This window comes from Dipodomys merriami, unplaced genomic scaffold (genome assembly GCF_024711535.1).
Source record: "Dipodomys merriami isolate MVZ:Mamm:240054 unplaced genomic scaffold, mDipMer1.0.p SCAF_2, whole genome shotgun sequence".
Taxonomy (NCBI): domain Eukaryota; kingdom Metazoa; phylum Chordata; class Mammalia; order Rodentia; family Heteromyidae; genus Dipodomys; species Dipodomys merriami.
Genome location: NW_027203381.1, coordinates 10,164,272 through 10,186,269, shown reverse-complemented (window position 1 = coordinate 10,186,269; position 21,998 = coordinate 10,164,272). Strand labels below are relative to the sequence as shown.

Sequence of the window (21,998 nt, the reverse complement as noted above, 5' to 3'; positions counted from 1 at the left end):
TTATCTCCAATTAACCAGCAAAAAGCCAGAAGTAGAGACATGTGTCTTGAGTAAATATGTGTGTGTGTGTGTGTGTGTGTGTGTGTGTAAGAGAGAGAGAGACAGAGAGACAGACAGACAGACAGACAGACAGAGAAAGACAGAGAGAGAGAGAAAGACAGAGAGAGAACAAGGCTTATAGTTTAAGACCCAGTCTTTCTTGCCCCTACAGACCTCCACATATGCCCACTATTCTTAGTCAAAGATCTTGCTGTTTTTCAAAAAATAATATTTTTTGAAATATTTTTGTCTACCTTTGGTCAATTTCCAGTGTCTTGAAATGACTATTTTAAAATACATTTTAATTACATTTTTATTATGTGTAAATATTTGCACAAAAGAAAAGCATAGTATAGTTTGCATGTGGGAATATGCAAAACCTTGTGGGTGGGTGTATGCTCATTTGTGTGCATGTGTGTTTGGTGGCAAGCCTCGTGATTGCTGTCGATAGACATTTACAAGGCTTCACGGCTGTGGCCATTGAACTGTGCTGTCCGACACCAGTAAAACTGAAAAAGTATTAATAAAGCTATGAAAACTGGGGGCAGGGGTGGGGGGAGGGAAGGAATCACATTTAATAAATCAGTTGAACGCATTCCAATGAATGGAAATGACTGCCTTTGAGGAGTCTGTCAACTTTACTTTTTTGTTTTCCTTTGTTTTTGTCAGTTTTGGGCCTAGGCGCTGTCCCTCAGCTCCTCAGCTGAAGGTGAGCGCTCTACCACTTGCGCCATAGCTCCACTTCCAGTTTTCTGGTAGCTAATTGGAGATAAGAGTCTCATGGACTTTCCTGACTGGGTGGCTTTGAACTGCGATCCTCAGATCTCAGCCTCCTGAGTAGCTAGGATTACAGGTGTGAGCCACCGGAGCCCAGCCAAACTTATGTTTTTTTTTGAAGGAATCAATTTCTTGTCTTTCATATACCATACCAAGTAGTCATATTTTGATAATATGCATAATATAATTAATATGATGATATATTATTGGTTTTATACACACATATATAATTATTTAATATATCAGAAGATGAGCTTGGAAAATGTCTATTCTATGCTACATTTGACTCAATTAATTTAGGTTTTCTGAATAGAAAAATCACTCTTTTTCCAGTACATGTTACATTTCAATTACAATGCCAGAGGCATACCTCCAGCTCATGCATTAGTAATGATGATGCAGTTGGGTAGAAAGAGAGAAGCTACCATTCTTGCTTCTTGTATTTCTAACTTGACTGCTGTGATGTAAGGCAGTCGCTCCCTTTTCATCATGACTGGCTGATCCATTCTGCATTACACTGCACATCAGTCTCCTCCTGCCTGCTTCTCCCAGACTTAAAACAAAATCAGAGCTATAAGTAAATTAAAATCCGGACCTCTATGAGAAAATATTCGTTATTAAATGAGGAGAAAAGGAAATATAGATATATAGTCTCCAGGGATAATTAATGAACATGAACATGAGCTTGCCAATGAATTCCAGAGTTCAATCAAAATAGGTAAACAGATAAATAGTCAGACAAACTGATAGGCTGATGATAGAGAGAGACAAAGTTATTAGCCATCTTCTTCATTTTGTGTATATGTGTGTGTGTATGTGTGTGCTTTTAAATTCAAGGCCTGAGTTGTATGTCTGAGTTTAGCATTTATTTTCTGATTATCTAAATTATGGAGCACTTAATATTTCCTTAAATATTTGAGAATATTGAATTGTGTTGTCTGCAAGTTCTATGCACCTAGATTTTAGTGGTTAAATACATTTCTAAGCATAGGGATTATCTTTTACTTAGAAAATTATTTAGTTCTTTTATTAATCAATGGTGTTTTCATCAGTTATCAAAGTAAAATAAGAATGACTCAGTTATTTTACCTAAGTGTATGTTTCTGTATATGAGCATCATGTAATAAATGTAAAAAATTTAAAACAATATAATATTGAGTAGATATAGGTACTTGGGCTTTTCCAATGAATATAGTAACACAAATGTGTGCATTTTTAAAAGAGCAAGCAGGTTTTAGATATGTTTTAATCTTGGGAAAACTGCACAAAGGAATCCCCCAGGAAATACTAGTTTTAGTTGTGGCAAAGAGGAATATGAATTTATAGAATACTCTCCAGGATGAAAATGTGAAACTTTAGACTTCTGAAGATTTAAGTATTTTTTAATTTAGAAATTCTATTGGTAATAAACCATTTTTTAAAAAATACTGTCAGTAACAGTAGAAATAGCATACATTAAGAAGTTCCTCAAAACAATCTTTTCTATGTATTTTGGCAAAGGTTGAAATTATCCTCAAGTAAGTTAACTCATGAATGGATAAAATAATTCAAAGTCCATGAACTGGAAATAACAATTTCATAATACCATCCTAATCGAAAGGACATGTTTTTAACCATCTTTTAAAGAAGAACAATTTTTAGTAGACAAAAAAATAAGGATCTGGTTTCAATCCTTAGTCCTACACAAAATAAACAAGCAAAATAAAAAGTAAGAACAACAACAGAAACAGTCTGCAAGCATTCCTTCCTTTAAAAACAGGGTGGTAGCTTATTTCTCTGTTGTCCTTCTTTCCGTCATTTATCCACTGAATCATTTGCATATTCATTTATTTGAATAGACACTAGTTGTGGTAATGTATTTCACCAATATTCATCAGGTGCCTACAATCTTAGGCACTAAAGAGTCAGAAGTCACAGTCTGCCCCTGGAGCCTATAATTAGAAGAAAATATAGTATTAAGTGTGCTATTACAACTCCAGATTGAAATGCAGTAATATTAGCAGTAAAAATAAAATAATAGTATGCATATAATATATTTTCAAATGAGCTCTGGCGGGAGTAGATAAGAGTGGGTGGCTAGCACTCTTCCTTACTACTAACTCTACTTATGGGTCACCATTCCTTTCCAAGAAGTCATTAGAGAAGGTAAAACTAACCTTGTGAATCTGAAGAGATCATTTATCTTCTCCAAACTCCAGTTTCCACATTAGTAAAGTGTCAAAATCACACAGGCTCTCTGAGATTTATTCCTAAATCTTATCATTTCAGAACAGCAGGTAAACAGAAAAATACCAGGTTCCTATCCACTCCTGACTATCTTCAAGTTGTCACATACAGTTTTGCAGCCCTGGGTGGCTAGAAAAGTCTCCCTGTAGAGCTTGAGTCCTCAAGCTATTCGGGAAAATTTAAAGGGTAGCACACTGAACAAACACTTGTAAAAGACAATTATAACAACAAGCAGAGCCAAATACAAATGAAGAAGCTTGGAAATAATCAAAATGTTCACAAAGGGAACACTTGCACAGAGTGTAAAGGTTATCCTGTCAGCCAGGGTGTCTCTCATGGTGTGGGAGAAAGAGCTGAGCCAAGCATCTGCAGGTGCACACGGTGGGAGCCAGTGGGGATGAAAGCAGGAGGAGGTGAGATGTCAGTGCAGAGTCAGTGCGAGGCTCTCCTGGAGCAAGCTTCTCCATCTGCCAGGCTGCCATAGACCCGCTTTGTTTGTGCCACTTCAGAGCACAACAATACAAGCAAGATTAACAGATAAATATAACAAGGCATATGGTCCTTGCAGTAGAATCTCTTCAAGGACCATATTAAGGGCCATTTTCTCCAATTAATAATGTTGATTTAATATCTGCGCAATAATTCTATGTGTCTGTGATGAATCATCTCTCTCTCTCTCTCTCTCTCTCTCTCTCTCTCTCTCTCTCTCTCTCTCTCTCTCTCTCTCTCTCTCTCTCTCTCTCCCTAATCTTTTTAAAATCTTATGGGAAATGGAAAAATACAAAACCAGATTTATTTCCAAACTTGTGGGATTTTTTTAATCAGTAGTATTTTTAAAAGCACTCATTTGGTACGGTACTGAAATGATTTTAATTGGCTCTAAATCAGGTGGCAAGACGAGCTAATTTAATATCTGTAAGCTAATATTGCGGGGCAACATAAATCAGGGTGATGTCACATAGCTCATTTTAATAAAGCAACTCGGGGCAAAGTAAGGGGAGTGAGTCATAGAGCTCATCAATACTGTTCCTTTCTGGAATTCTAGAAACTACAGAAATACATTTGTATTTTGAACATGAGAATGATCAACTTTTAAGTAGAATTACAAGAGAGGGCAGAGTGGAGGTGGGTGAACTGTCAGGAGAGCTAATACCTATGAACCCTATGTAGATGACTGGATTGCAACCTGAATTAAAAATAAAGGAAAAGACTCATTAAAAGACTAAAAGCAAAAGACTCATTAAAAAACTAAAAGCCATGTTCATTTTCCTGTTGGTGCTAAATTTAAAAAGTGCCAATCATTCATAGACACCCAGATCTTCCACCTTAGTGATAATAATAAAACCCTTTTGCAATTCTGTCCTATCTGTAATATCTTCAATTTTTCATTTGTTCATTCATTCACTCACCCATCGGTCCATTCATCTAACAAATGATTACTGGAGGGCTTCTATGGTTTAGGCATCACTTAATCCATTGTGTACTCAAATGTAAAGACAATTTGCTTGCTTCAGGAAAATGGATGCCTTTTCAGATCATTACATTACAATCTGATAAATTCTAAAGCAGAGATATGCTAAAGTTGCAAAAATCAGAGAGGAAGAACCTCCCAGGAATATGTGGAGGGGACAGAAGAGAAAGTAAAGGTCAGCAGGGCATGTCACTTGGAATGACCCCTCAAAGGAATCTTGCATTACTGTTTCCAGGTGGTTGCATTTCAGAAGTGAGGCTCACCTCCTCCCATACCAACATGTGCAAAGCAATGGCAGAATGAGAGCATGCAAGATGTTGGAGAACTTCACGTTGTTTGGCATAAATAAGAGGGTGAGGGCAAAGAGACAGAGAAACACTGAGAGAGTCTAAGGGGAGCAGAGACTGATTTGATAGGTAGAACACAAAGAGTGCACTTACTTGTCTTTCCAGAGTTCACATTTATATTATTGACTATTAATTTCTGAGGGCAAAGACTTGCCATTTTCTTTGGAAAGAGAACTATGTTCATTTCCTAGGATAGCTGTAATGAAATGCCATGAATTTAGTGGGTTGAAACAACAGAAATGTATTTGCTAACACTTCTGGATGCCAGAAATCTAAAATCAAGAGCTGGTTCCTTCTGGAAGCTTCAGAGGGAGTTCAATGCTTCTCTCCTAGTTTCCTGTAGATGCCGGCAATCCTTGTCCTTCTTTGGTTTAGGTCAAGTGGACACAATTGGTAATGGAGAACAGCCTTTTCCAAGGCCACCATTCCACCTCCACTATCATTATGGAAACTTTCTGGGTGTCTTTGGGTCTGTGTTCAAATTTCCTTCTTTATATAAAGACAGCAGTCATTGTAGATTATGGACCGTTCCAATCCATTTTAATTTAATTATATTCATGTTTTCATTTCCAAATAGTAACACTCATGGATATTGAGTTTAGGACTTGAATGTATCTTTGGAGAGGACACCATTTTTTTTAATCCACAACCTCTGCTGTAGCAAACCAGAAGAAGGAGAAAGGGCTGGGAACCAAGTCACTAATAAAGGAGGTGGTATGATTGCAGCCACCTGACAAGAGTTATTGAGAGAAGACGTATTGAAGGTAGAAACCATAAGAAGGCTAATAATACATAATTTGTAATCATAAATATTTGATGAAAAAGCTTATTTGCAGAATATATAAGGGCATAAGAGATCACAATGCTCTCAGGTATACTAGAGCCAAAAATAAAACTTTCTCTATGAAAATCTATTATAAAAAGTCCTCTATATTAAAATTCTACATTAAGCTGGGCACTAGAGGCTCATGCCTATAATTCCAGCTCCTCGGGCCACTGAGAGCTCTCAGAGGCTGACAGGGCAGACAAATCCTTAACATTTATCTCCAATTCATCAGCAAAAAGCCAGCACTGGAGACATAGTTCAAGTGAGAGAGCACCATCTGTAATCAGTGTTCAAGTTCTGGGCCCTGAGTTCAAGCTCCCGTCCTGGAACACATAAACACAAAGTCCACTTTAGTGTGTTTGAAGTTCTCTTGATTGAATGATTGACACATATCCTCAGCCCCATACCTTTCATAAAATGTACCTCTTCATTTCAGCTCTTTCTCCTTTTCTATTATCCCTTCCACCCTATGGTATTTCTTCTCAAAGCACGAAATCCAGAATGTTACGCGGGACATGTGTTAAAATGTGTATGTTGTCTGTGGGGGTGTTTCTGGGGGAGATTGTTGTGATTTGGTAAGCTAAGTAAGACCGATCTCACCAACTGAGCAGGCATCATAAGATCTTCTGAGGTCCTGAATAGATTAGAACGACAGACAGGAGGAAATGACTTCTGTTGGAGCTGGCATGTCTATCTCCCTGTCCTCGGGCTTTGGCACTTGGGGCTTCTGGGTTTGCCTTGGCTTAGACTAAGAAAAGTTTTCTAACTTGCACATGCAGATAGCATATGGCAGAATTTCTTGGCCTCCATAATCACAATTCCAATGTTAATAGGTTCTCGGAAGAACCCTAACTAATCAAACTTAATGTATTATTCTGCCATTGCTGAAATAATTCTGCCATTGCTGAGCAACAAAACCCCAGGAAACCAAATTTTTCTCTCATGGCTCTTAAGTCTGTGGTAAACCAGGATTTCTCTGTTGGGGCTGTATTCATTTCAGATGTGCTCTACACTCCCATTTTTCAGCCAGTGGCTCTTCAGAACATGCTTTCCTCCTGGCAGAAAAGAGGCACCAAATGCCAAGTTCAACCACAAGTGAAACCTTTGCATCATGCTCCCTCATACCATTGGCCAACGCATTTCTCATGGTTAAGCAGACTCAGTGAGGGCTGGAGGGGCTTTCCCATTCTAGGTGTGATACACCATTACACAGACAGTACATGTAAGAGTTGAAAGCAATCTACTACTGTAGACACTAGAAAATATTTAAACACATTTCTCTCCTCAGAATTCCATCCACTTTTTCAGCCAGCATTCCTTAAGAATATTTACTACCTAACCTTCTCTGTTTCATGCTACAAAAACCACAATGCCCAATATAATAGGTGTTAATCCAACACTTTGAAACTCTCCTTTAACTCTGTCTCATCAGGATACAGTATACTCTTAAAGCTATTTAAGTAACATTTACCTATCTAAGTCATGAGAAATTACATGTCTTGTCACTCAAGTGTACCCTGATGGATTTCGTCAAACATGAGCCTAGTCCTAGAACTTCATCCTGCAGTACCCAGCATTTGGTATGAACTGAACTGTGTCTCCCTCTTCATTCAAGTTCTCATATTAAAGCCCTACATCCTACTGTAATTATGTTTGGAGATAAGCCTTCTAAAGAGGTAAATTGGGATTAAATGAGTTTCTAAGATTGGGGTCCTAATAAACTTGGCATCCACATAAGGAGAGACCGAGTACATTCTTTTGTTGATTCTTCCTCTCTCTCCCCATGTGTGCACCCAACCCACTACTTAGGAAAGGCCATGTGAGGACACAGCAAGAAGGTTGCCAACTTTAAGCCATGAAACTCTCATCAGAAACCACATTAGTCAATACCTTGACCATGAATTTTCTGCCTCTAGAAATGAAAAAAAATTCAATTTCTGCTCTATGCACCCAGGGTCTGGTGATAGTAGTCTGAGCTGATTAGTATAACATTGGATTTTCATCATTTTCCTGGCTTTGTAAGTTTCCCCAGAATGACCACAACTTTTGTGATCCACTTTCTATCTAAATCTATCTACTTGTTCTTCATAGCTGCCTTTGCTCTCCAATTCTAGAAAAAACTACAATTGCTCTGTAGGTAGCACAAATTGGAGCCCATAGTCTAAATGTGTGTGAGTATGACCATTGTATTGCGTGCATCTGTAAGTCCAGATGCAGTGCTTCAGTCTGTCTGTGCTGCTATAACAAAAATACTTTAGATTGGAAAATGTATAAGCAACATACATTCATTTCTAATACGTTTGGAATCTGAGGATCTCAAGATGAGGGCACTGGCATGTCTGATAGGGATGACTAGCATCTTCTCTGAGGGAGGCTTCCCGTGGCAGGGAGTTGAACACGCCCCCTTAGACTCTACTGTAACGGCAATAATCCCATCAAGATGCTGAATTCCTTAATGCAGAATTCCATTCCCAAATCACTACCACAGGTTTAACGTGTGCATTTTTGGAGAGACATAAACAATCAGAATGCAATGTACAATCATTGCTATATAGATTTCAAACTTTTCTGAAGTTCAACAATAAAGATAAGTAACTATTTCTCTTACTAGTTTGTACGCTTTTTCTTATTTTATCTTTATCTTCACAACCAACTTGGAAATAAATTTCTTTGTATTATACACATGAAAATTGCAGATAGTATCTTCTGCTGGTTATAATCTCTGCCTAGAGTAAGAATTTGAGTATAATTCCTGTTTGTAAAATTATTTTTCGAAATCTACTTGATTATTTTGATTTGCAAAGTTAAGTGTCATAATTGCCTAAAGACCAATATTCAATTTTTAGTATGGAAGCTGAATGCACACATGTTCTTATTCATTTCTGAATGATAGAGATTATTGCCCCCAAAGAGTCAATCAGCCAGCAATACATTCTCAAGGTTTAATTGAAGATTTAAAACAATGCAACGTATGTATGTTTCAATCTTGTATTTGCAAAGTTCCCCAATCTCCTATGGCTATACTAATATGGAATTGTAATTACTTTATTGTCACAAATAAAAATATCAATGAACTTCATGTATTATAACAATATATTTTATGATACCTGAATATTGAATTCCTTGTTCCTATTTGACAATGACCTTAAGGTTGACTGATAGCTGCCCTCAAGCATTACATGGGTCTGTTAAAACTGGCATTTAAAGAACAGATTTATTGTTTGCTGATGAGATATTTCCTTTTATATGAGCACAGTACCAAGTTGTTCATTTTTGCTTTTTTGTCTAAGGTCAAATGCAGGATCAATTTAAAATTTTATAAGTTGCTGTCTAAAATTCTGCCCTACCATAAGCATGATGATCTACAAGGCTGCCTCCATCTCTCATTTCAATACGTGAAACTTCTATTAGAATTTTAGGTGACAAATTGCTTGCAGCATGAACCTGCAAAAAACAAATTAGAGAACTGCAGAGCAGTGTTGTTAGGGCATTCTTGCTACCTATCAAATGGCAGAGTTTAGAATCAATTGGATTATATAAAATGTGTTTTTCAGCTCCTGCTCATGTTTCTCCTTTCCATGAAAAATAAGGAAATTGAATGAAACATGAGTATGCAACAAGACTAGAAATCAAAAGTTGTTACAGTCCTGAACAATTGAAATTTCCATCTTTAAGATCCGGCATGTTGAAAATTTTTCCTGTGGCATAGGTGCTCCAGCTGTTACAATGAAAGGGGAATGGCTTCTTTGTGGAAAGGGATGAAAAATGATGGAAACATACTGTCTGGGCGCTATCAATAAGTAATACAGTTTCACAGCAACATTAACTCTTCATAAGTAAAAAAAAAAGTTTTCTTTGCCGGGCACAGGAAGCTCACGCCTGTAATCCTAGCTACTCAGGAGGCTGAGATCTGCAAATCACAGTTCAAAGCCAGCCCACACAGGAATATCCATGAGACTCTTATCTCCTATTAACCACCAGAAAAGTGGAAGTAGTGTTGTGGTTCAAGTAGTAGAGTGCTAGCCTTGAGCTGAAGAGTTCAGGAACAGCATCCAGGCCCAGAGTTCAAGCCCTATGACTGACGAAAAAAAAAAAGTTTTCTTTCTTCTATTTATTCCACCTTCATTTTTTCTCTTAGAATATCTAACCATTTATGCATAACATTTATTTTCAGCATCCTGATATATATAGTAAAGGTGAGGTACAGATGTACCATTATATAAGTCGAGAAATTAGTACAATGTTTTATGAGCAGTATCACTTTCTCCCTCATTCTCTTCTTGGTTTTTCCCTCCTGACTTCCCTCCCTTCAAGTTGTATAGTTTATTTCTAAAATAACATCTAATGAGTATCACTGCTGAATTAGTTCTCCCTTTGGCAGACCATTTCTGTGCTTCCCTTTCCCCTCCCCAAATCAGATAAACTTACATACAAGACAAAGAATACAGAAAGCAAAAACAGCAACAAAAGGGAAAAAAGCATCAGAAGAAAAAGAACCACAAATAGTATAATATAAAAATCTCATTTCCATGTTTCGGAGTTCATTTCAATAAGGACTATTTTATGTGATTATATACACATAGTTATTGAGCCCTTGTGATCCTCTACTAAGAATACCCTCCTCTTTGGCCTCATGGTGTGAATGTTTGGAGTCCTGTTTAATTTTTCACATTCAAGTGTAAGTTTTTATCTTTTACTATCCATTGGGTTTACTTGTAGATTTATAGGAACATTCTAATTATTACAAATGAGGGAAATCATGCAGTTTATGTTTCTTTGGATCTGGCTTACTTTGCTTAATATAATTTTTCCTGGTCTTCCCATTTCCTTACAAATAGGGCACTGGCATTCTTTCTGCTGGAAGCAAAGAATTCCATTGTGTGTGTATGTTGTGTTTTATATATATATATATATATATATATATATATATATATGTATATCACATATATACATATATATGTGATATATAAATATGTGTGTGTATATATATATATATATATATATATATCACATTTTCTTGATCCTTTCATCCAGTGAGGGGCATATGGGTTGATTCCATATGGGTGGTGGTAGAGTGGTAGAGCAGGTGGGTCAGTGGTAGAGCACTTGCCTTGCATGCCTGAGGCCCTGGATTCGATTCCTCAGCACCACATAAGCAGAAAAAAAAGACAGAAGTGGCACTGTGGCTCAAGTGGTAGAGTGCTAGCCTTGAGCTGAAGAGCTGAGGGACAGTGCCCAGGCCCAGAGTTCAGGCCCCACGACCAAACCCTGCCCCCCAAAAAAGAAATTTTGCAATAAACATGTTTGTGTTGGTGGCTTTAGTGTGGTCATTTGGATAAATGCTCAGGAGTGGGATTGCTGGGTCATAGGGAAGTTCTATGTTTAGTCTTTCTGAATTGCTTTCCAGATGTTCCATGCTCTTACTTCCTGAAGACCATGTGCCTAACCTAAGACCCACCCAACCCATCACTGCCCTAGTGCACTTACAAAACTTCAGCTCATAGATTCTCAGAGTCTCTAAAGTGCATCCACACAAATTTTTCACCCAACTCAATCTCAATCTCATTATCCTTCTTATTTCCTGGATGGTCTTTATTCAGATTCCATGTATCTGTCACTAGCATCACACTGTACATGATGAGTCTTCCTTCAAGATGTCCAGTGTTAGACTGTTCTACCACCCTGCTGCCTGCCTTTTTGTACTTCTGAGAGCCACCCTTGGCTCCATTGTTTTATATTCCCCCCCAACATTACTTTGCAAGCTGCCTTTTTCCATTTCCAATGTCATCACCGTTTTCAGAATTTCAACACATTTTATACAGAGCAATACTATTCATTTTTCCTTATGTCTATCCCAACAAATTAATCCTCCATTAATATTACTACAAAATATTACATTGTTCTCATTGCTTTCATGCTCCCAAGTTATGATTGCCATTTCAACTCTTGAGATGATTAAAGTGTATTCTAATTCTTTGGTCTACAAGGCTGTTAAAAACATATTTCTGAGTTTCCTTTTTGACCTTTCCTCTCACTACTTTATTAAACAACTATTTAGTGGATTCATGCCCCGCTGGGAATTCTGTACAGATTATGACCTCATTGGACTATTTCTGCTTCTTTGAATACATTTTCTTTATTTTCCATATGGCTTCAGCTTCTTCAGCCCTTTGTGATGACCCTGTGTAAGTCTCTCTGAGAGTGACTCCTCGTTAGTCGTTTGTAAACTACTTTAATTTGTCCTTGTTTTTGTTTTTTTCTTTTTTTCTGAACTGTGGTTTGACCTTACAGTCTTACTCTTGCTACACTTGCATTCTACCACTCAAATTATGCTTCTGGTCCTTTCCTGATTTAGTTAATTTTCAGATATAGTCCTATGTTTCACCCTGGGTTAAACTTGGCTGAATCCCTTTATCTATGCCTCTCTTGGATACCCCACTATTCCTAGATTGTATGCTGAAAACAAGCCTCACTAGCTTTTTGCTCTGATCCTCCCAATTTCTGTTTCTTAAAGTATGGGGATTACAGGTATGAATCATCACTTCTAGCCCCATTTCTTACTATTTTAAGGCAGAATTCAAACTTCTGCCCAAGTATAGCCTCAGGTATAGCTTGTTTTGTAGATTTCATATATACAAATATTCCATTGTGAGTCTGAAGTCAAGGTAGTTTGTTTTACCCTGAAATCTAACATGAGGGCTTAAAACAATGACTCCCAGACCCATAAGACTCAGAAAGTTTAATTATATTACAGGTAAAGTAGTATCACTAATGTTCCAGTGAATTAAATGTCTGATGATATAGAAAGACTTTTTATATGATATCATCATCATAAGCTCCCAATAAGTGGTGGCTATTATATCTGCCAAATAGTGTGCAACACATTCTGAGTACATTACCTCCTTCACCCCTCACAGCTGTGCTCTAAGTTTGATAATACAATCTATATTTTAACTATGAAGTAGCTGAGGTTGAAAAGTCAATAATATTCTCATTAACATGAATAGCATGTGGCAGAGCCAGTGTTTAGAACAGATCTGTCTGAGCGCAATGCTTGTGTCCTGTTAATTATTGCACACTATTGTGTCGAGATACTTGGAAATTAAAATAAATGTGAATGGAAGGACTTTGGGAGTAAGTACTGGAACAATAGTAGTTTATATTTCTTTCCCACCTTTGCCCTTTGCACTGAAAGAAATATGAAGGGAAACTTCCACTATATTTATATAATGGAGAGATACACTGTTAATGTATAAAAGTTTTTTAAAAAGAAACTTAACCACCATAGACCTTTACTGAAGGAAAATTTAAAGGGTGAACTTGAGAAAATTAACACTGAAGGAAATTTTTAAAAAGTGAACTTTAGAAAGATGCAACAGCTCTACAGGGGAAGATGGGAGACTTCCTGGGGATTGGGGAAGAGGCAGCAAACAGAACAGTATTCCAAATGTAAGCAAATATTTAAAAAGCACTCATCAGATAAACAAATGACAATTATGTTGAATTCGGGGATGAAAATAAAAGACAAAATTCTGCACCTGTATGTTGGGATAGTGAGATTTAAAATATTCCATCATTTACAATATTGTTTAAAAGGTGGCGTCTGTTTCATATTATTAAATATGTAAAGAGTTATAATTGAAGGGGATGATCTAAAATAATGTATTAATAGCACATAAATTTGAAAGTAAAAGGAGAGAACAGTTACAAAAAAGGAAAGGGGAAAGTGTTTCAGAAGAACAAGGTAAGTAGCACAAAATGAGAGAGCAGATAGATATAAAGTCAAAGACGTAATAAATGTAAATGGATTAAAATTGCTAATCCAAAGATTATCACTATGCCAATGAATGTTAAATACTCAGTAGGGTCTATTTTCTTAATTTTGAGAATCAGAATATCTCCAGAATCCAGATTCCTCAAGTATCTGCTGTTGATTATATTCTATAAACAAAACGTGAACTTGCAAGCCTTCCCCGTGGAGACCTGCCCAACCCTCGATCCTCTGCATTCTTTCATCTTCCATTGCTGCACATTTCACGTATGAGATTTACACACATTATTCATATACACTCTACAGATATATACATACATATATGAACCATACTGAAATTAATCTATGAACAAGAATGATTTTAAAGCATATTTAAAATCCTATTAATAACAATTTCTCACACTAAAAGATCAAAAGACACAAAAATAAATAACGGGATAAGGCTGAATTAATGTCTTCTATAAAGGAAAGAAAGGAAAATCAACTGAGTAAAGAGACCAACTACAGAAGGAAAGAAACTATTTGCAAATCATATATGAGATGAGAGATTCATATCCCAAACTTATAAGGTATTCAGTTATCTCCATAAAAAACCTGATTAACAAAATCAAGAAATCATCTGAGTTGATATGTCTCAGAAAGTTATCCAAATGATAAATAGCTATTTAAAAAGGCTCAAAATCTCTAATCATCAGGAAAATTTAAATGAGATATCATCTTGTACCTTTTAGTTTGGCTAATATTAAAAAGACAAATGGTGACCAGTATTAGACAGAAAGTGCAAAAATGGGAACTCTTGTACACTGTTGGTGGAGATGTACATTGCTATCTCCACTATGGAAAATAATATGCATTTTCCTCAAAGCAAGTAAGAATTATGATTCAATAATCTTTTTCCAGATACACACACACACACATACACACACACACACACACACACACACACACACACATACACACACACACACATACACACACAGGAAATGAAATCAAGAACCTGAAGATCTGCACTTCTGGCTCATTGCAGCATTAGTCACAATAGCCAAGATTTCGAATCGAAGTGTCCATCAGCAGAGAAAATATGGTGTACATACACAGTGGAGTATTATTCTACTTTCAAAACAAGTGAAATGTTGTTTCTCATTTGAGACAACAGAGATACCTGGAAGCCATTTTCTGATGCAAAATGAGCCAGACACAGAAAGACAAAAAGCAAATGATTTCACTTTTGTGTGAAATGTTTCACAAGTCCAACAGCCAGAAGGCTGGTTTTCAGGAACTTGGAACAGAATGTGAGTGACAGGTGGAAGGAGACGGGGTGTGGGAGTTGGTCACAAAACACAAACTTTCAGTTGGATCAAAAAATATGTGTAAGAACTTATTGTATACATGGGGAGTATAGTTAATAATGGGTATTAGGATTTTGCAAATTTCTTATTGATTGGAAGTGCTTCTGATACTGAAAAACGGTAACAGCTGGACCTGTCCCTTGTCTCAATGATCCTGAAGAATGAGCCCATAGAAGCAGAAGTAAAACAACCAAGATTTACTGAAGATAAGCAGAGCCCCTACTGGGTGACAGGGGTTATAAGAGAGTGGAACCACAGTGTGTGTGTGTGTGTGTGTGTGTGTGTGTGTGTGTGTGTGTGTGTAGTGTGTGTGTATGTGTGTGTGTGTGTGTGTGTGTGTGTGTAGGCTGGGATTAACAAAGTGTTTAATTCTCAAGATCATTGGACATGCACCAGCCATATCAGTGCCCAGATCAAACAGTAGCTCCATGAAGTTTGCACAGTCTAGGCCCTCTGAATACATGCCCCTCTGCTGATAATTCTCTAGGATCCACCCAGTCTGCTATTCATGTGCAAGTCTTCCGGGGACAATGGGTCCTGGCATGTCGCCCAGCAGGCCCCATGCTTGAGTGCTCAGGGCCATGACTTGACATATGCAGCACTCTATGGGAGGCAGCCCTCTGCTCTGATTGTCTAGCCAGGCTCTTTCTCTTGCTCTCCTTTCCACCAGAAAAAAGAAACAATGTCAGATAATGTATACATTACCTTTTGAAGACTATCGCAATGTATACACATTGAGAACATTATGTTACTCATAATAAATATGTGCAAACTTTGTCACTTTCAATAAAATTTAGAAGATCAAAAACTAAAGACTGTTTCATGACAATGTAGATTTTTTTTTCTGTGTCCCAGGCTTTTTTAATTCAAGAACAAAGTTGAATAACATGGGGATTAAAACCAAGAGCATCCTTGAACTTCACTATCCCCCTAACCCCCCACCCCAAGGCCACCCCCCGCCTTGTGCTTCCATTTCCTTCCTTAGTGAATGAAGAACTTAATCCCAAAAGCCCTGGCACAGACTCCAGGTTCTCCTTCCCCAGCTTCTCCCATTTTCTCTGTTCGCCCATCTCTAGGAAGGGCGGGCATCTCAGCTTGAATGCATGGGAAAGCCCAGAGTGGTGACAGGGACAGGGGGAAAGGCTTCTGACTCGGAGAAAGGGACGGAGTACAGTGTGGCAACGTAAGGGGTCCCATAGCCTGGGGTTCCAAAATGGGGCCCTGGGGCCAGAGGAAAGGCTACAGGTCCCCCTGGGAAAGGAGGCCCTGCTGCCTCAAAATCCTCTCGTTGGGAATAGTCACTGCTTGATCATTTGCCCTTCTGGCGCCGGTTACAGAACCACACTCAAGACCACAGCTCATATAATGTGGATCTGCTGCAGCGTGGGTTTGGGGCACCGCAGGAACATGCTCTCCAGGTTGCCTCTCACACATTCTCAATACTTGTTCGCTTTCTCTCACGGGCCTGCACAAGGATCTCTGCTTTGCGTATCTCCTGAAGGTTCTCATTGTTATCAGCTTCCTCCACCCACTTCTGCAGCAGGGGCCTCGGCTTACCCATGTTCTTGAAACTAAGCTGCAGAGCCTCAAAGCAGCAGATGGTCGTTTGACTGAACACCTTTCCGAAGAGAACCCCCAGGTGAGCCCCACGACAGCCTGGGTATATCCCAGAGTGAGCCTCTTCTGCCTCAGCAGCTTGGCAAATTGCTCTCAAGTTCTTGCTGCAGATCCTTGCTGTCCTCAGGGTTTTGCTCCTGCTTCTCCTTCTCCAGCGTCATTGCACCAGGGTGGGCAGTGCAGGGCCCAAGGGAAGCCCCCTCAGAGTGGCTCTCCACCCCGGCTCCCAGCTCACCCTCAGGATGAAAGGACTCCACTCCGACTTGGGGCACTAGGCCCACTCCAACCTGAGGTCCACAGCGCGCCACTCCTCCTCGGAACTCAAATGGCTGAGGGCAAGGAGCAATCCCCCATACCTCCGAACCTGGTCCAATGCCAGGCCAGATTCCAGGCCCACCAGGAAGGCCTTGGAAGCTCAGTCAAGTACAAGGGTCCACCCAGCCCTCCAGGCCCGTCGCCCCCGAGAAGGGGAAGCCAGAAGTCAGGTGGCGGGCCATGGGGGAAGAAGGGCACCAACAATGTATATTTTGACAAGCAATCTCCATAATGCTGAGTGAAGTAATAAACTTCCAAATCTAAACAATAACATATTACACATAAGCAAATCCTTGGTTAAATATTTGAAAGATTCCTTTCAAAATCTGAACTGGAGTTATAAGTTCCCTGCATCTGTATCTATCGAACGCTAAACAGAATAACCCATATAATGAATTGAGACAAAAATATTGTTAATATGGGGAAAAACTTTTCAGATTCAGTATTGTCTCATGAAGGAAAGTGGAAAAGAAATTTAAAAATTTTAATAAAAAGTTAAACTTTTGTGCAAAAGTCATACATATTTTTGTGCCCTAGAAATTCAGTTTACAACTATACAAATCAGGCTCGTTACCAGTGTCTCTCACAAGTAATGCTAGCTACTCAGGAGGCTGACATCTGAGGATCACAGTTCAAAGCCAGCCCAGGCAGGAAAGTCTGTGAGACTCTTATCTCCAATTAACCACCAGAAAACCAGAAGTGGCTCCAAGTGGTAGAGCACTAGCCTTGAGCAAAAAAGCTCAGGGACAGTGCCTAGCCCTGAGTTCAAGCTCCAGGATTGGCATACACACACAGACACTGACACAGACACAGACACACAGACACACAGACACGCACACACACACACACACACACACACACACACACACACACACACACAGTGTATAAATCAGAATCTGCAATCTCAATTTTTGAAAGTATGTAAGAATAAATTTATGAAGAGATTTGCAAGAACTTTATAGAAGGTATCATTAGCATTTGGGGGGGGGGAATAAAAACAGCACAAAGACATGAGGCACCAATGAAGAAAAACTAAGCTGATGACAATACATTTCTTCATTAGTTACAGCTACCATTCTCAACCAAGTGCAGAAAACCTCTAAAACAACTGCAATGGCCATATAGGAATGAAGGAATGAAGGAAAAGGGAGCCAAACATGAAGACAGACCCAAAAGCAGGGATGACTTTGGAGCATTTCAGTTCTATTTATCACCTCAAATGTGACCTTTGCCCTGCTACAGAACAGTCTCCAAATCACCAGGAGAAAACCATTTCATTCTATCCTGACAAGAAAGACAAATACCATCCTGCAAACTGAAGGGGTGGGAAGACTCCTTGTCATTTTAATGTTTAGTTTTTTCTTTTCTTCTCCCCGCCCTATCTTGAACGCTTGCTCCCATTTGGGGAGTTGTACAGGGAGGAGCTGAGATGGAGGGGAGATTCCTAGGAGGGAACCTGCTCTCATAGCTGGAAGAGTATGGGGGTTCCCCCATTGCTTTCTCCACTCTCTTGTGTCACTGATTTATCCTGAGCACGAGCTGCTGGTCACAATTGGAAAGGAAACATCACTTTCTCTAGGCTTGGAGAATGTGGGGGATCCCACTGAACTGAGAAAGAGAAGAAGATTCCTAGAGATGAACTAAACTACAAAGGTTCTGCCTTCAGCTGCTCATGCGCAGGAGAGACGTGAAAAGCAGCATGCTTAAAGCCATGCTTAAAGCCATTCAAATACAGTTATTATGTAAGGCTTTAATTCCAGATTAATCCATAAATGGCATATAAATGGGACATGCCATACTATTCCTAGTTGTTACTGTTTTGATCATAAAGGTAAGTGACTTTTGTGGAGCACATTTGTATTCAAGGAGGTAACTTTTCCTTTATTCTATTGATATGGCATATTACACTTACTGATAGCTGTATGTGAAAAACCCCTTGCATTCCTAGGATAAATCTTCTGATCATGGTGTCTATAAATTTTAATATGCTACAGAGGTCAGGGTTGATAGTTCTTTGCTGAAGACTGTTTGCAACTGTGTTTACAAGAGATACTAACTTACACTTTTTTTTTCTTTCTTGTGGCATATTTGTTTGTCTTTGGCATTAAGGTAATTAATGCGGGCTTCATAAACTGAATTAAGGAGGGCTATCTAATCTTGGTTGGTGGTTTTAAAAGTTTAAGAAGGATTGCATCAATTCTACTATAAATTATTGGTGTCAACCTCCAGGCCATCTAGTGTTAAGCTTATCTGTACTGATAAGTTCATAAGTAGTCATTTGATATTTTTATTTGTTAGAGATTTGTTTAAATTTCCTACTTTTTCCTGAATCAACTTTTGTATTTGCATATTTTTAGGATGTTATCCCATTTCTACCAAGTTACTTAGTGCGTTGGCATATTATTGTGCGTAGTAATCTCTGATATACTTTTGCATTTCTATAAAATTGTAGGAATAATTTTTTTATTAAAGTTAGTTGACTCTCCTTTATTTCTCAATCCAGCTAAAGTTGCCAATTTTATTGACATTTTCAAAGAACCAACTCTTGATGACTTTTTCTTTTTGTTCATTGTATTAAATCTTCACACTCTGATTTTTATTACTTTTTTTTCTGCTGACTGTATGTTTAGTTTACCATTAATTTTTTAGTTCCTAAACTAAAGATAAAAAAAATCATACTCTTGATTGGAGATTTTTGTTTATATTATAGATTTTCCTAACTATAAATTTCTCTTCACTTAGGATTTTGCCATATACTATAAGACTTGGTAAGTTGTATTTTTATTTTCATTCATGTAAAATGCTTTCAATTTATCTTTTTATTTCTCCTTTGACCCATTGCTTAACTAAAAGTAATTTTTGTATCTGGGTGAGTTTATCAGTTTTCATTGTTATTAATTTCTGGTTTTGTTCCATTATGTCTGGAAAAGATATATTGATTTTAGTCTTTTAAGATACATTAAGACATTCATAGTAATCTAATGTATATCTTATACTGGAATATTTGTGCATATGAAAATTTATATACATTAAAAGGAATCTCTTGCAGACAGCATACAAATGAATCTTATTGTTTTTTTTGTTGGCTCTCTCTAGAGGTTTTTTAAATTTTATTTTATTGTAAAGATGCTGTACAGAGGGGTTACAGTTACATGAGTAAGGTAATGAGTACATTTCTTGTTGAGTGTCGTTTAAGGACAGAGTTAAATTGTCAAAATGTATATTATGTGCTTTAGGGTAGTATGTTCTCTATATGTCTATCAGATATAGAAAGGTAATTAACTGCTTTGCTACAAGAGTGAGAAGCAGGATATATAGGAAATAACATAAACTAGAAAAACAAAGACCTAGTTTCTAGATATAGATCAGAGATTAATTATCTGTGTGCCTCTAATTTAGCCTTCTGTTTCATAGATGCTTCATCTGAAAAATAAAATGACTGGATTAGTTTATCTGAGAAGTCCTAGGGGCTCTGAATTTCCATTATGAGTATCAGAGGGAGAGTGTAATTCACAGATGCTGCACATCTGGCTCTTTAAAGTGAAGATTGAACATTGTTACTTTTAAAATACAAAACAGGAATTTGGGAAGAGTCTTCTAAGCCTGCTTTGGATACTGGGACACATTGTCTTGTGTCTACTCAATATATTTGCTCAGAGTTGTCAATGAGTGATTAATTTGTGAAATATCAGTATGAATTAAACCAGGAAAAACTCCACATTTGTAAGTTAGAGAATACATAAATGGCAAGTATTAAAAGATTTGGAGACTTTTTTAAGAGAGAGAAAGCACTGAATCACACAAAAAGTAGTCCAATCAAAGTGTATTGATAGTCAATTAAAAATAATGATGTAATTGCTTTCAATTACTTTTTCTTAATTGAAGAACATTTTATTCAGTTTTAGAAATCTCAAAATGATTTTGCTCAAGCTTATATAGATCTATAAAATTCCATGTTTTGGAGGCATTTATGACACCAAATATACAGCAATCTTATTCTACAAAATTCTACAAAAAATGTGATCTACAAGCTTAACAATAACCCACGAAACAATTATTTAAATTGTACAATTTAGTAAAGAATAATGTAGATGGTTCTGGCATGTTTTCTGAGAAAACACGGCTAAGTATTGGTAAACTTAAAGAGATTTTATTCAAGGAAAAACAAAATGCAAGAACTTGTATTTCACATCAATTTTGCTACCAACTCATATAGAAAATAAATAGCACCCAATTATCTCCATTAGTTATTATTCTAGTTTAAAATGCATAATCAATTGGCCACATTTATCCAAATATAAAGTATTCTGAAAACATAAAATGATTTGTAGCTTATTTAGATAATATGATTATACATAAAAGGTAAGACAGAACAACTAGGCTTTTGAGAATTTCTACTATTGGTGGACATTATAATACTTCCTTTTGATTTATTTTATTTTAACCTCTTAGGACCCATATGAAGGGTTTACAAATGAAGAGACAGTAAGTAGTCCTATGAAACAAATGCATTGCATTTAATTAATTAACCCACAGTTTAATAGGAGTCCAAGGACCAAATGCAAGGTGGACCAGGTTGTGACCTGGGCAGCTCTGGGAGCTTTACTTTACAAAATTGCTGTTTTGCTTTGAACCTCAGTTCATTTTTCCTTTCTTTCAAAGGAGAACAGAACCAGGATTCACAGTGCAGAGTTGTTCTTTAAATTAACTGAAAATTTCACATTTCCTGACATAGGTACTCAGTATATGTGTATAGTTATTACAATAGCAGAAAGCATTCAATGCAAGAGCTACTTGCCTGCACAGTAAATCACACCTAAATGCACACCTAATATGCCTCCCTTCCTGCACACAGGGTGACATGGGTGGGGGAGGTCACTGTGGCCGTCACTGGGATGCGCACACTTTCTCTTACACATGAAGGCTGAGAAGAACTGAGTCTACTTGGGGAAGTCACTTAACATCTCCAAGCCTGTCAACCCATGAAACTCTATTGGCTCCAATTCTATTTTCTAAAGTTACTCCTGATGTCCTACTGCATAGTAGGGTGGCTAGAGATAACCATAAGGTACTGTATATATAGTTTAAATCTATAAGAACAGACTTTAAAGGGCTGGGATATAGTAGTACAGTGGCAAAGCACTTGCCTAGCAAGTGCAGCATCCTGGGTTAGATCCCCCGTACAGAAAGAGGGGTAGGGGAGAAAAAGAGAGAGAGAGAGAGAGAGAGAGAGAGAGAGAGAGAGAGAGAGACAGAGACA

At 37.7% G+C, this 21,998-nt stretch overlaps 1 long non-coding RNA gene and 1 pseudogene across 1 annotated transcript in view; both read right to left on the bottom strand.

Annotated features, from left to right (window-relative positions):
- LOC138831951 (uncharacterized) overlaps positions 1–21,998 on the bottom strand; it is a 651,402-nt gene that overhangs the window by 27,493 nt on the left and 601,911 nt on the right. The window lies entirely within an intron of this gene.
- On the bottom strand, positions 15,897–16,367 carry LOC138831555 (POU domain, class 5, transcription factor 1-like; annotated as a pseudogene).